General features: G+C 40.1%; 1 protein-coding gene across 1 annotated transcript in view; it reads right to left on the bottom strand.

The window, feature by feature from the left end:
• The window catches only part of NXPH2 (neurexophilin 2), a 41696-nt gene that overhangs the window by 18930 nt on the left and 8010 nt on the right, over positions 1-14756 (bottom strand). The gene's annotated exons all lie outside the window — the stretch shown is intronic.

Genomic DNA, 14756 nt, shown 5'->3' with positions numbered 1-14756 from the left:
TGAGTCTTCATAAGAAACCTAATCACAATCTATGAATGACTTTGAGACTGAATGTTAACAAGCGGCATGAGTAATCTCAAAATCCAAACAAATTTGGGTTAGGAAGAACAGGGTTTTTTAAGCGAGAGATATGAGATGTGAGCTGATAAGCAGAAGGTACGAGAACTGGTGATGTGTAAGTAAATTCAGGCTTACGAAGTCATGCATTCCTTCTTGTTTCTAATGTGTGTTTTCATACAGATTGTGGAGATCAAAGAAGGAAACAAATCTACATGTAACAGCTTCCTAGACCAAAGCTGGTAATAAGCATCTGACAGGAAAAAAAGCAGCGCTGCTGTAAATGTTTTAAACTGCCTCCTGTGGATACAGAGAGTGGTTCTACAGGGACAGCAAGTAATTCCTTGTATTAAAATTGAATGTGCTGCCCTACTTGATCAATTACAAAGATTTTCTGAAGTCTATAAATATGTATGTGCATGACTGAAGCAGTAATAAAAATGTGATTTTATAAATCTCTGAGCCTTCATGATCAGGCCAATAAACTGCGTTACATCAAATAATATTACAACTCCTGATATCTATAATAAAGTGCCAGTTTCTTGTGATGAACCTTCTCAGGAGGGACTCATTTCTCAGCCCTACCTGCCCACAATGCAGGGGTAAGGATGACAGGAGCACAGCACTGTGTCAGCTCCCTGTGTGCCCACATCACCCATGGATACAAATTTAATCTGGAGCTGGCATGACCATCAAATTAGCCAGAGCACACACATGGCAGTGTGCTACAGACTTTGGTTCAGAAATTTGTAAATAAATCTATTTTCCCTGTTCTTCTAGGCTGAGGTTGAGACAAGGAACCTTGCAGCTCCTGTTTGAAGCACATCAGCCTCTTCCATCCACAAGCCATGCACAGAGGAGAGGAGGATGGTTGGACTCGCAGTGAGAAACCAGGATTGTTATCACCTATATTCAGAGAACAACAAGCTTGAATATGCTCTTTCACAGAACAGAGTTGGTACTACCAAATCATGCTCCAGAAAAGAAAACCTTGGCAGATCTCCTTCCAGTCAGCAAAGGGCAACACCTCATTAGCGTAGATTGGACGTACGTGGCTCGTGTTTGCGTTTGCTTAGGGCTCGCTCAGCTGAATTTCAGCCAAAATTCTGATAGCTAAATATGGATCAAAATGTCTAAAGAATTTTGATGTGCACTTCATTGCTGCTCAATACTTGGAAGGAGATGTTTTCTCCGGGCTGCCAACAGCATGCTTCACTTAGCTGCTTTTTCTCCCTTTGTCTTCATGGTCACTACACCGGATAAACGTGGCACAGACTGGGAAGAGGAGGAGGAGAGGTTGCAATGCTGCTGTTTTGCTCCTCTCTCTGGTTTGGGACACTGCTTTCCTGGCCTTGTAGCCAGACTGTGATGGTCCCACTACTACTCCTCTCTTCTCAAGGTATGAGAGCTGCTCTCACTCAGGTCTCAACTCGGGAATGAGGGGTCAGCCATTTGCCAAAACATTCCCTGCTGGTTGTACGCTGCCCCAGCGCCATTCTACCTGGTGCTGTACATTGGGAGCATGTCACTAATACCAGGGTCTGCATTAAAGACAGACAGTCTTCTCTTCTATGTCCTGGCTTGTCGTGGAAACCCTCCCCTTCTCCGCTATCAGTGAACAGGCATTCAGCCACACACACACAAAGCCGAGAGAAAGCATTTGATTTGGAAGAATGTAAGCGGTAAAAGGTCAGATAAAGCCTGATGTTCTACATTTTGCGACGTACTTGTTTTCCTGTGCGCTAAGTCCAAAGCCAAATGTATAACACCTGGGTCTATTTTTGTAATACAGATCTTGCATTTTGCACAAATATATAAGGAAAACATTCCCTACCAGAAGCCACCTACCACGCAGCTATCCACGAGTTCCAGTCAGAAGTATCTGGAAAGCACACTGGCTGCAGATTCAACTTCTCTTGTCTGACAGCTTCAGGCTAGACTCATGCAAATAACTGATACGTGTGATCCTGACAAAAGCAAATTATGACACCAGGTAGTCCTCAGAGAATATACTCTGTTGCAGGTCAAGAATGTCTAACCACTGCCTTTGGTTTTGATTATCTATATTACGTGATAAATGAATGAACAAGATATACATATATTTTATTGCTTCAACCAAGCGTCTCTTATTTTTCACTGTGGCTAATACTACAATTAAACCTTGCTATATAGTCTGGGTATTTATAAAACAACCCCAACCTTCTCAGCTGTGCAGTACAAAATATTCCTTACAGAACCATCCCTTTCCTGATTTCTTTCATGCCTATACTATTTACAGAGCAAACAAACAGAGGGAATCAAATCACACAGCCTACAAAAAGAGTGAAAAACAGAGCTTTACTTGCTCCCAGTAGCGAAGAAATGTAGCGTTAAGACTTGAAACTCATTTCCAATTTTCTGTGTTCGTAACATGGTCTCTAAACAGTGCATTATCTCACATACCAGATGTGCAGCAGTATCTAGGTACAACAGGGCGTGATAAGTATGGAATTTCAGCCCTATTTCTTCTTTTATGTTGTAAGTCAAATCCTTACTCTGATTTTAATTTAGGTTTTTGTCTTGTTTTCTGTGTGCTTTGGGGGGGTGGGCGAGAAGTGGGGAGTTTAGTGTTCAATTATAGAAATGGAAAAAGAAGTCATCGGGGACTGAATAGCATCTTAAGTTAACAACACAAGAGAAATCAACATCCAAACCTCTAATTTTATTTAAATTGGTGTAAAACTAGAGTATAGAAACAACTTACGCTGATGTGATTAACTCCACTTAAGTGGAATTTGCCCCCAAGACAGCAGTCTCTTGGCTGACACAGGAAGCTCTATTTGAAACTGCAATAAAGTGGAGAGATCTTGAAAGTCATCTGAACCACTGTCAAATGCTGTTCTGAAAATACTATTTGAATGTTAAGTAATTTGAACTCATTTCAGTAAATAACTCCATTACTTTTGTGTTACTGAGAGGTTTAATAATAATAATAATAATAATAATAATCATCATCCTCCTCATCCTCCTCTTCCTCCTCCCCCTCCTCCTCCTCCTGTGCTGTCTCAGCTGAGAGCTGGTAACTGGTAAAGCAGTCAAATGGTACTACAAGAGTGCATTTTTCATTTATAAGTAGTCATCCTGGAAACAGAGGAAATAAAACGTTGCACCAGGATGAATATAGGACTTGGATACACATAATAATTCGCTGCTATGTTAATAGTACTTGTGAGTTGGAAGGTGGGAAGTGTTTTGGCTGAAGGCGAAAGAGAGACCACAGTGGGGGAAAATGGGCTTTATTCTTCAAGGCATATTTTTTTTTCTTGCTGTTTCTCTAGAAAGGTTCCTTTGCCTGCAAGAAGTCATCAAACACTCTCGAACTCAAAGGAAGCTTCTCATTGGTTTCCATGGGCTTCAACTGGAGCCCAATGCCTGAACACTAGAGTGGTGCTTTTTCGTTATATCTAATCTAAATCTTCCCTTTTTCAGTTTAAAACCATTTCCCCTCATTCTATCCCTGCTTTCCCTGATAAAGAGCCTCTCTCCAGCTTTTCTTTGGCCCGCTTTCAATACTAGAAGCTGCTCTAAGGTCTCCTGGGAGCCTTCTCTTCCCCAGGCTGAACAATCCCAACTCTCAGCCTGTCCTCACACAGGAGGTGCTCCAGCCCTCCGATCATCTTCACGGCCTTCTCTGGACTCACTCTTAACAGATTCATGTCCTTCCTGTGCTGAAAGCTGAAAAGGTTCAGTTCCTTGCAGGGTCAAATGGCTGCACACCTTTAAAGAAGCTGAGCATGATGTGCAGTGCTTTCAGTCATCCACAAATGAATGAGCTAATTAAATTATTTTTCTTGCTCTGGTATAATGCATAGTCCAATTAAGTTGCTAAGCCAATCATCTTGAAATAAATCAACCATATTGTTACATAATTCTTTTTAATAAACAGAGATATCATTATATGAGCTAGGTTCTAAGGGTGCCAGATGCTCCTAAACAGGGAGTCTAATTTATTTCGTTGATTTTAAGAAGCAACCCATTTATGTGTGATAGCTTTTATAATCCAAAATTCTAATTCTTATCTGAGTTTAAAGCAGATTTCTGTCTTTCTCATACATAAATGAGAGCACAGAAGAGCTAAATATGGACCTTCCTTAATTCCCCATCACACAATCACATAAAACTGCAGTCTCAAAGCACTGAGTAAATGCCCTTTAAAACACGATTAATAGGATTGCAATAGAAAGAGACCAAAAACTCCTCTGCACACAATATGAAGAAAAAAAAACATATGACACAGGGTTTGCTTAAGAAAGAGGGAAAAGAGGGGTGGCCTGGGTTCACTGCCAGCCTGTGGTGCTGCCCAGTTTATTGTGCTCAGCCCTAGAGAGGAGCAGAGCACGCTGGCAGTTGGCAGGGATGGCAGTGGGCTTAGCATCTCAGACAGACGGGGAAACACAGTTCCCTCTGAAAAAAAAACATGATTACGTGCTTTAGTTTTGATTAATGTTTCAAGGATACTATCAAAGGAGATGGGAAGTAGAGATGTTCCCTTCAAATACTGTCAATGACGTAGGCTCCTTCAGAGGAGAGTATAACGCACACATCTAACCCAGTAACCAAGCACAACTGTTTTTATCTTTCTGCTTTTTTCTCCCATAGAGATTATACAAAGCAAAGAATGTTTTGGTTGCTTTTGGAGAGCTTCATTGGAGGGTTTAATGAGTCATCTAAAAGTCAAGGTATGCAAAGTAGTCAACGGTTCTCCTCTAACCCACCACCAAGTGCTTCCTGAAGAAACTGTTGCTGACCATTAATCATCTACACCCCTCAAAGATAAAGGCCTTCAGAACATCACCGAGGAAAACGAACTGGTGACTACTGAATATTCTTGGTGCACCTGTGCCTGCTGCTCTGATTTGTTCCTGTTTATTTTGGACCTCAACAAAACAGCTTTTGCTTTGTATTTTCACTTGGACGGTGATGACAGAATGCGATTTCTCTCCATAACAGTTGAAGGTAAAACCCCTGTGGTTTCCATGTGGACATTTGAGGGTTGATGTGTTTTGCTGTCACGTTCTATTTTTAAATGCATGACACTACACAGGTGTTCAGATTCCAAATCCTTAGCTAAATCTGTCATCTCTCTGCATCTTGTCACTACCTCAGCTAACAAACTGAGGGGAGAACGGAGTTCCCGTATGGTAGAAAACTGCAAGTGCTTAACAATGGTTAACAATAATTTCTTTCTGTAGCTGAAAAATATCACTACACTTAATAAACTTTCAGGTGATATAATTGCTTTTGAGGTTCATTTGTCTATCTAGATTTTTCTCAATTTATTAATGTATCTACAAGCCCTTAGTATTTAGGACACAAACTAATAGACAATTAAAAATGCAAATTGTTTTTGCAGGAGCAAAAGCTGTTAGACTGACTCGAAGCATAAGCTGGCAGTTTTACCTCTGTGCTTGCTATCCATAAAACATGGGCTGAATTCAGAAAGTTGTGATTTACAAAGAATTGCAAATCATCTTCCTGAGTCTGCCTTAAGCATGTATTATTTCTGTATCTGTGAGTACTGCTAAAATGTAACACAGCAAAGAATACAATAATCAGTATTTTAAGCAAGCTGGGCTTGAGTTTTTACTCCCAAAACAAGGCTAACTCACACTACTACTGTTCTCAACATTTTTGCTGAATCTTATATACTGCTGATGTAGACTTCATGCAAAAGTATCCCGTGTTCATACAGGGATAGGGAAAGATGGGAGAAGGAAGAAGTTCTTACAGGACTGCTGCTCCAGTCACCAAGACAGTGCATGTTGCTGCTCCCTCCTGGAGCATCCTCACTCACAAGGAACATTTTCAGTGCCCCAGAAGCACATTTCCTTCTGCCTCTACAAGGCAATTGCAATATTAGAAGACAAAACTCAAGACCACCATTGTAAGTAAAGAAGCATAGACCTCCTAAAGAGACCTGAAGTGAACCACCCTGTCTTTCTAGTAAATTTAGAGAAAAAATTATGAATGACAACTATTCCTTTGCAGATGATCGTTTAAAGTTTGGCCTGATGATCGTTTAGCACCATCACTAAACAAAACCAGTGATACCTATCTCTGTGATGCAGTATTGAACTCCAAGGGATGCATTTCACTCTTGCACAACTGGTGTAACTGATTCAAGTCTTTGAAAGTTTTGATTTTATTCCCTACATTATCCTTACTAGCAGTCACAGAACAGAAATGAGTCAGGGATCTCCTGAGCAACCTGAACCCATAGGTAGTCCACAGGAATGGATGGGTATCATTCAAGTGTGCTGAAAGAGCTTGGTGCTGTTAATTATGAGGTCGTTCGCTATCCAGTTGGAAAGGTCTTGGAGATTCAGGGAGGTCCTTGATGACCAGGAAAACCTCAAATGGAGTGACCTTTTTCAAACAGGCTAAAAACAATCCAGGAGATTACCGGCTGCTCAGAATCACTTCAGTCCCCAGGGAAATCACGGAACAAATCCCTTCTAAAGTCATATCTGGGCACATGAAGGGAAAGATGATGATTGGGAATAGCCAGCGTAGATTTACCATGGATTTACTAAATTTACAATGCTTGACTAAATTGATTGCCAAATATTTATCAAAAGACTAGACCTGTGGACGAGCAGAGAAATGTCATCAAAGTTTCTGACAGTCTCCCAAGCATCCCTGTCTCCAAGTTGCTGCCTGGATGAACAGACTACAGTTTAGGTGAAAAAGCAGCTGGATTTGGGCTCAGAAAATAGTGGTTAATGAGTGGTTAACAGGAGGTCAGTAACACATGGGGTCTCATTCTTCTGTAAGACTACAGATTGAATTCATAGAGAGATTTTGTAGGCTTAAATTTTCGTAATCACTATCATTACTGAAAAATTTTGATGTAGTTTGCTGCAAAACACAGAATAAACAAAATAAAGCCCCCAAAAATACAATTCCCAAAGAAGATGATTTAAACAATCTTCTTTGCTTCAAATCTCGTTAAGAAGATATTTTCAAAATACATTTTTTGAACGTTGTTGCTGTTGAGTCTGAAGAATCCAAAGGAGGGGTGCTAAATACACAGAATTTCCATATTAATGAAAAGGTAATTTTCAATTCAACAGACACTGATGGATGCTGAGCATTCAAACTCTTTCCTCTCAGTATTAGCAGTGTGCTTTTATCCCTCAAGGGCCATATTTATGCCAGCGGTGCAGTATCACTGGGAGGGCAGACTTCCTTCTCCAGGTTAAGCAGGCATAGCTACCAAGAAAGGCACTGCTGCCACCTTCCTCCCACTCTTCCAAGTAGACTGTCTTTCCTTCATCAGAGAGATATTTGTGCCAAACACTGGATACGATCCATAAAAAAAAAAAATAAAATAATACCCCTATCAGCATTATTTTTTAAATCTGACTACTCAATTTTAATTATCACAATTATAGGCTTTCAATGGCAGCGTATAAATGAATTTTTCCTTGTTTCAAACGTACACATTCCTTGAAACAAAGGTCATATTTGTACTGCATGTAGACTTAGAGGACAGCTTTCATCTGCTAACTTCCCAGGACACTGTCTGACATATATATATACTAAATGTATCACAGGATAAGATGTTCTTCCTTGCTTGTTAATACAGCTAGACATGGAATGCTTCCTATTTGAGCTGTCTGGAAGACAGAGCGCTTCTTGAATCGAGGGCTCAAAAGCATTTTTAAGAAAACAGAATGTTTTTCTTGCTTGATAGACTTCAAAATATCCCTGTGCAGACATTTGATTAGCACCGTGTGAAAGAAGAATTTATCTCAAAAGTTAACTTTTGTAATCATAAATGTAATTCTCAAAGATAAAAAAAGATTTATTGTCTTTGACTGACTTCACCTTTCACCCCACACACAGATGTAGCATTGCAGACCCCATCGTTTGTAAAGCGATTGTGACGCACCATAGAGAGAGCTCAAGCCAGAATTGAGACCGCAATCAGAAAATGAGCAATCAGACTGGGAAAAAAGAGACATTTGTGTACCTTCATGAGTTAAATCAATCAGTTGTGCTTATTTATACTGTCTGACAGAACATCAGTAAATGCATAGAACATTAATGTATTTTTACAGCAGCGTAATTTATAAAAGGAAGACATTTTCAGGAAAAATTCTGATGCATCTTCTGTTAAATTTTCTGCTGAGGGGGATGAGACTGTTCAACTACCTTGCAAACACTACTTAAAATTGACAAAATACAGCCTAGGAAGGTTATTCTGCATCTTATCCTCCAGGGTCAATAATTCTATACTTGGAGTCTTCTCCAAACCGATTTGTCTATACTTCAGATAGGCTTGCACCTTGATGTTTTGAACCAAATCAATGAATTCTCCCACACATGTATTGTTCTCATCTCTGACTACAGCAAGAAAAACTAACACCTTGTCTAGCTTTTAATGGAAAGTTTATCTATTACAGATGATGTCTTGTACGAGAAACAGGTGGTGGTTCCAGGTAAAAGGACTATTTTACAGACTACTCCAAATGTATTTCTTTTAGGAATAGAAACTTTGAAGCAATATCAGGTTTATATCAACAGAACATGTGATTTTTTTTATAGCATCTTTCAGCAGAAGCTTTTCTTATACACGGCCAGCTACCAAGCTTGTCACTGCTTGCAAATAACCGTGTCTCTTGGGAATTCATGGGATATTTCTTTAATCATTAATTAGAGACTGAGCAAAATATTTAGGTATACAACTCGTTTATGTGTAATTCCTGCCGTTATTTTTCTTTTCAGCCACCACTGTATTTAGTCTGAGCACTGATGTGTGCTCAGCCCTGTACATGAAGCAGAATCACAGAATCACCAGGAAAAGGACCCACTGGAAAGGACCCACTGGATCATCGAGTCCAACCATTCCTAACACTCCCTAAACCATGTCCCTAAGCACTTCATCCACCCGTTCCTTAAACACCTCCAGGGAAGGTGACTCGACCACCTCCCTGGGCAGCCTCTGCCAGTGCCCGATGACTCTTTCTGTGAAGAATTTTTTTCTGATATCCAACCTGAACCACCCCTGGAGAGCTCACAATGGAAGTAAAACATGGGGAACATTGGTAACATTTCTGGCTAAATATGAGAATGTTCTCCCCAACCTCCGAGCTGATCAAAACCTCTTAACTGTGCTCATCCCACCTTTTGGTGCTGTGTTTAACTTGTGCACAGTGCTAACACAGTCACATAGTTCATATCGTCGGAATATATACAGAGCATGCGGTATCCCATCCTCATGGGCTGACTGCTGATGTCCAGAAAAAAAAACAAACTGCCTTGATAGCAGAGCTGGATTTAAAAAAAATGGTATTGAAAGCATTGCAGTCTGAAGTAGAAAAAAATATTCCAAGAGAATTATTCAGAAAACAATGTCTTCCTTCTGACTCTAACCCCATTTTCTTCTTCTGCAGAGAGTCCTCTATGCTTAGATAGTATCTTTTAACCCCAATAAGTTGGGTCAGCACTGCAGATAACTTTCCATTAAGATGTTCTGTGAAAAGCAACAGGAAACACGGAAGAAAAAAAGATGCTAGTTGCTCCAAACATGTATGGGCAGTAGAAAAGATGAATAAAGAGGCAAAACTTGCTGTGAGTCATAGTGCTAACGCTGTAGTTCTTTGAGGAAAATGTCCCCAGGAACAGGCAAATAACGCAGCCTAAAGCAAAGTGTCTCAAGAGTGATAGAAAAGGAGACAGGTAAGCATAACAGGAAGGAATTAGGAAAACTTTATGTTTAGTATTGGGAAATCTTACTAAACAATACACCATCAGCTATGAAATGTCCTAGGGATTATTCATGGGACCTTCTAAGAAAATACCAAGGTAGAATACTTAGAAGGATTCTGTGTGAGCAGACCTACATCACAGGAGGATATGGAGTGATTGTCCTGGTATCCATCTGCTAAAGTAAACAAAAAAAGAGCAGGGAGAGCTTGAGAGCCAGCAAGTACAGTTTTCTCCACAGGTTTATAATGGATACCTAGGTTCTAAATCCGTAACCTGTAACACCCATGACCCAAGTAGTCCTTATGTTTTAAGAATGCAAACTCCCTTTATTTTGTTTTGGACCACGGTTTGCTGAGCTTCTTCTCCACATATGGGTTCTCTGTATGAATCTAGGCATTCCTTCATCGATTTCTGTTGAAGGAACCTATCCAGGATGTGGGTTTTACATACCTTTGACTAAGGTCAAGAAAGAGGAAAAATGCTTGCAATGACGCCTCCACCACTTCTTATCTTATTTTGTATTATTTTATTTTGTTTTATTTTATTTTATTTTCCAGTTTTTTTAGTCCAATGACTCCTCGCAGGAGCAACAACATATTCTGACAGAAGTGAGAGGGAAGTGACTACTGTGCTCTCACTAAATCTGAACATGCATATCCTATCACCAAAATAACCTACCAAATTTGTATTTATTTTCTCTCCTCTTTCCCTCAAAAAGGTAGATCCAAGCAGTTCTCAGTCCCTTTGAGGCCAGGGACTGAGCACCCTCCTGTAGAACACCGTCTACCTTGATAAATATGATACTGCCTTGAGAGACGCAGGTTCCCTTTTCCTTCTGCCACCCTAATTAGGGGATAAGAGCTGACTTATTTGCACAGAGAGAAGGGAGATATTATCACCTATTTATTCATTAGTCATTAAAACCTTTCTAACTTAGGCTAACCACCTTCCCTTAAAAAGCCTGGTAGTGTAAGTGAAAGAAGGCTTCCTTGCAACTCGGAGGAAGGCTATGAAGTTTCTAAAAGGGATATATTTTAAGTTACTGTTCCTTTCTACCCGGGACCTTGTCAAGCATCTCCCTTCCTTCTGTGTGTGGAGCTTGCCGAGTCTCATTCTCAGGCATCATACGCAAACTGGTCTTTAGTCCAAATCTGTGACAGGAAAAACTTCTGTATTACCTTTTCATGACTTTGAACTTTCCAGAACTGTAATAAAATTCCAGACCACATTTAGGTTGTTATCCTGAAACTGAAGAAATGGGGGGGGGGGGGGGGGGAAGATCACCTTTATTTGTGTAGTTTTTCTTGCCCCACTAAAATTAATTGCTACATCTTTTCCATTTGAGTATTTCAAAGAGGAGACTGAACCAAATGAATTACACAGTAGGGCAGGTTTTCATTACAGCCAAGGCATGATTAAAACGTCTCCTGTAGCCTCTACATGTCTATACAATAACAACCAAACCCCTGAAATGTGGCCATTCCAAGAAGTCCTGGTGGACTTCAGATTGGGATGCAGATGTGTTTTGGTTTTCAGACGCAGTTCTGTTTCACATATTATTTTAAGCCCTTTTCCTAAGAAAATCAAGCCTCCTGTGACGCTATTGCCCATCAGCTGCGTGTCAGGACCACTCAAATAACTGTTCAGCCATTCTGTGCACTTCAATCGGATCTGACAGAGCTGGCGATCTCAAGGATAATTAAGATTTCTGTTAAATAATTGGAGAGGGTAAGACAGAAATCAGGACACAGGGCATACGAGGTCTGACAAAAAAAACCCAAGACTAACCCTGTAGCTCAATAACCAAGAGTGGGAGGGGAGAGACAGAGAGATGGTTACACAACATGTTCTAACCCATCATGGTGAGACAAGGCTCAGCTAAATTGCTTTGCTCGGTACAAGTGGACGCGTGTTCAAATACAGACATTTTCATACTCTTCGTTGGAAAACGCCGGTGTGTAAGAGTGAACAGTGAATTAACACCAAGACAACGCACCAGCCCACAGCGCTTTGCTTGTGAAGCAGTTTTTAGCTCATAACAACATCCCTGTGCTTGAGCACCCACCCTGTTCAAAAGACCTGGGTCCCTATTCCCAAAGATCAAGTTGGTGCTCAAAAATACCCCGTTTTCTGTTGGTAGAAGATGTGAAAGCAAGAAAGATGGAGATCCTCAACAGCCTTTTGGCAAATTATCTCAGTACTCCCTGAATAAGGATATTAATATCACTGGTATGGGACAAGTCAGTGAAGTGACTACTGGTTTGTGCTATCAGGACTACAGTTTTAATATCTAAATAGAACATAAAGCTGAATCTCCTTCAGAGCTACCAGCTTTACTGTGATCAATTAATATAAATAAATAAATCTAGAAGTTAATCTGAACTAGACAAGACAATCCAATCCATCAAAACCCAAGAAAGATACAGTACCTATTATATTTGTATTTTTCACCACGTGAATGTTTTATGCTGCCAAAAATAACTGTGCTGTTCACTGAAAGAATATTGCAAACTCACCAAAAGGCACATTTCTGCAGAATGGTATTCTTAGTCATCATAAATACAAAGTTAGCTATTTTGAATTCATTCCTTCCCTCATTGTTCAACATTATTAAAAACAGCAACACTGCACCTTTAGTCTAAGCAAGCAGAGTAACAGATCCCATCCAATACTCACAAAAAGGTTTTGTTAAATAAAATGTGGAGTTTAAATTCCCTACTCACAGCAGTGTTAGGCTGTCCATTGCTGATAATAGAGGTCACGCATATCTGAATAAAAGGATTATGGGGTGAATACCATAAAATGGATCCAAGTATGAGGTATGTCATGTTTTTTCATTCTTACATTTAGAGGAATTTAATTTATTTTAAATCAAATAGGTCCTGATTCAACAATGAATTTATTCTCTTGTCAGACCTTCAAGTACCTTGGTATTATTTTAAGCCAGCTGCAGTTAGGTGCCAACAACTGGATATCGAGTTTTAGTGAAAAGAAAAATAAGAAGAGGCTTTAAGAGGGAGACAGATGAGAATGACTCTCTCACTTTTTAAGAACTTTAAGGAAAAACATCAGCCACGATTTCAACAGAACTGCTGTAGAAAAAAAAAATAATACTGGAATTTTGGGTTCTATGGGGAAGGAGAGAAAGTATAAAGAAACAAAACAACTGCCGTGCCCCTAGAATGCTAACGTGGTGGAATTACAGTTTGTTCTGTGTCTTGGTCTAAATTTTACATACTAGAGTTCAATGCCACAGCAAGACCTTCATAGGGAGAAAGTGTCAGAAGGGAAAATATGATTTTTAGAGAAATAGTGCAGTGTCTACAGCATCTGCACTTCTGTAAAACTTGCTTCTTAAAAAAAAAAAAAAGCGCAACAGCCCCAACATTATTTTCCAGCTTTTTGCTTCAATAGTGGCTATGCACTCAGATTTTGCCTTGTAATAACTGGGTTAAAAAATGGACCATTTTAAATGGAAACACTCTAGAAGTACATTAGACAACCTAGGACTCAAAGCCAACAATGCCTTTGGATTGATCTGCTACTAGAGAGTGCGGGCAGAGCACTTTCAGCAAGGGGTGAACTCATGAAAACTAATAGATTCTGAAGGGTGGCTCTAACTATTTGTTTCCTTTACAAATACAGTATGTTTTTCTTTAAAAAACAAAGTTGAGGTATTTTTTCTACAGGGCAGTAGAAAGGAAGGTCTTTCTACCTGCTCCTGGCAACCAATACTTTGGATAAGGTGGGGATCTCCAGGAGGAAGAAGAAAGTGAGAGAGCTGCTGCTTCTCCTAGAGGAACTGAGCATTCTCTGCTTGGAAAAAAACTTTAGATGAATGGAGCAGGGAGGGAGGGAGGGAGGGAGAAAAAGAGGTGGCAAGCAGGCAGCTCACGTCAGAGTACAGCTTGCAAAAGCTCCCTGGAGGACCAGAGACTTCCCCACAGCAGACCCAAGCCAGGCGAACACGGAGAAGACTGATGGCTTTGTCATTCAGCACAGAAGACAGTGCAGTTTGAGTCAAAATTAGCTCAAGAATGGATGTTTCCAGTATCGGAGAACTGATTCGATGACTGTACACTACACAGCGGCTCAGCAGCGGGATGAAGGAGTCTGGCACACAACTGCAGCTGTAGCACAGGATTTGTCCCACCCAGTAAGGAGTTTAAGATCGGTCCTGTCCTTGCCTTGAATGGCCACACAATTGAAATTAGCCAACGGACAAAATTCAACCTGTTCTAAAAGAAAGTCAGGTGCAATTTAATTAGTGCCTGTCACATATAAGTGTTTCAATCACCTAATTTAAAGCAGCCCAGGCTAGCACACCCGATAACTCTTCAGTGGTGCCACACTGACGAAGGTAATATTACCTACTACGAGTCTTTCCACAAAGCTGATTAGCATTTTGTGACTTTAATGAGCGGAAAACAACACAGGCGTCAGCCTTCTCCCTAGCACACCGTCTGCACGAGAAACTGAAAGACTGGGCTTCACTCCTCGCTTGCCCCGCAGTATGTCACTCCAAAAACGTCCCAGTCACTGTGCAGTAAAATTTATTGTCAACATATTCAGGAGGTTTTTTCTGTATATTATGCTTTCCTTCTCCAAGTGTCTCTTAAGGGTAGGGATAAACCTATCCCTTCATGTCATTTATATATTCTCCTTAGTAGAAACCCTGAAGTTACTCAGTTTTCAAACACATTGCTCTGAGATGAGTATAAACAACATATATTGTACTTGAAATATCTACTCTTAATGATACATTTTCTTGTCTTTTGGAGACAGAAAATACCAAAATATCATTAAAAGCATACTAGAATTTTGTCTGAGAAAAGCGCGTGGCACAGCACTAAAATCCAGCTTGGAAAAATACATGAGTGCCACCTTAGTAGTAATGGGTTAAAAATCCCAAGTAATAAATCACATTAAACAACATATGGTCGTTC

This window comes from Cuculus canorus, chromosome 6 (assembly GCF_017976375.1).
Source record: "Cuculus canorus isolate bCucCan1 chromosome 6, bCucCan1.pri, whole genome shotgun sequence".
In the NCBI taxonomy this organism is placed as follows: domain Eukaryota; kingdom Metazoa; phylum Chordata; class Aves; order Cuculiformes; family Cuculidae; genus Cuculus; species Cuculus canorus.
This window is presented reverse-complemented; position numbering and strand designations above follow the sequence as displayed.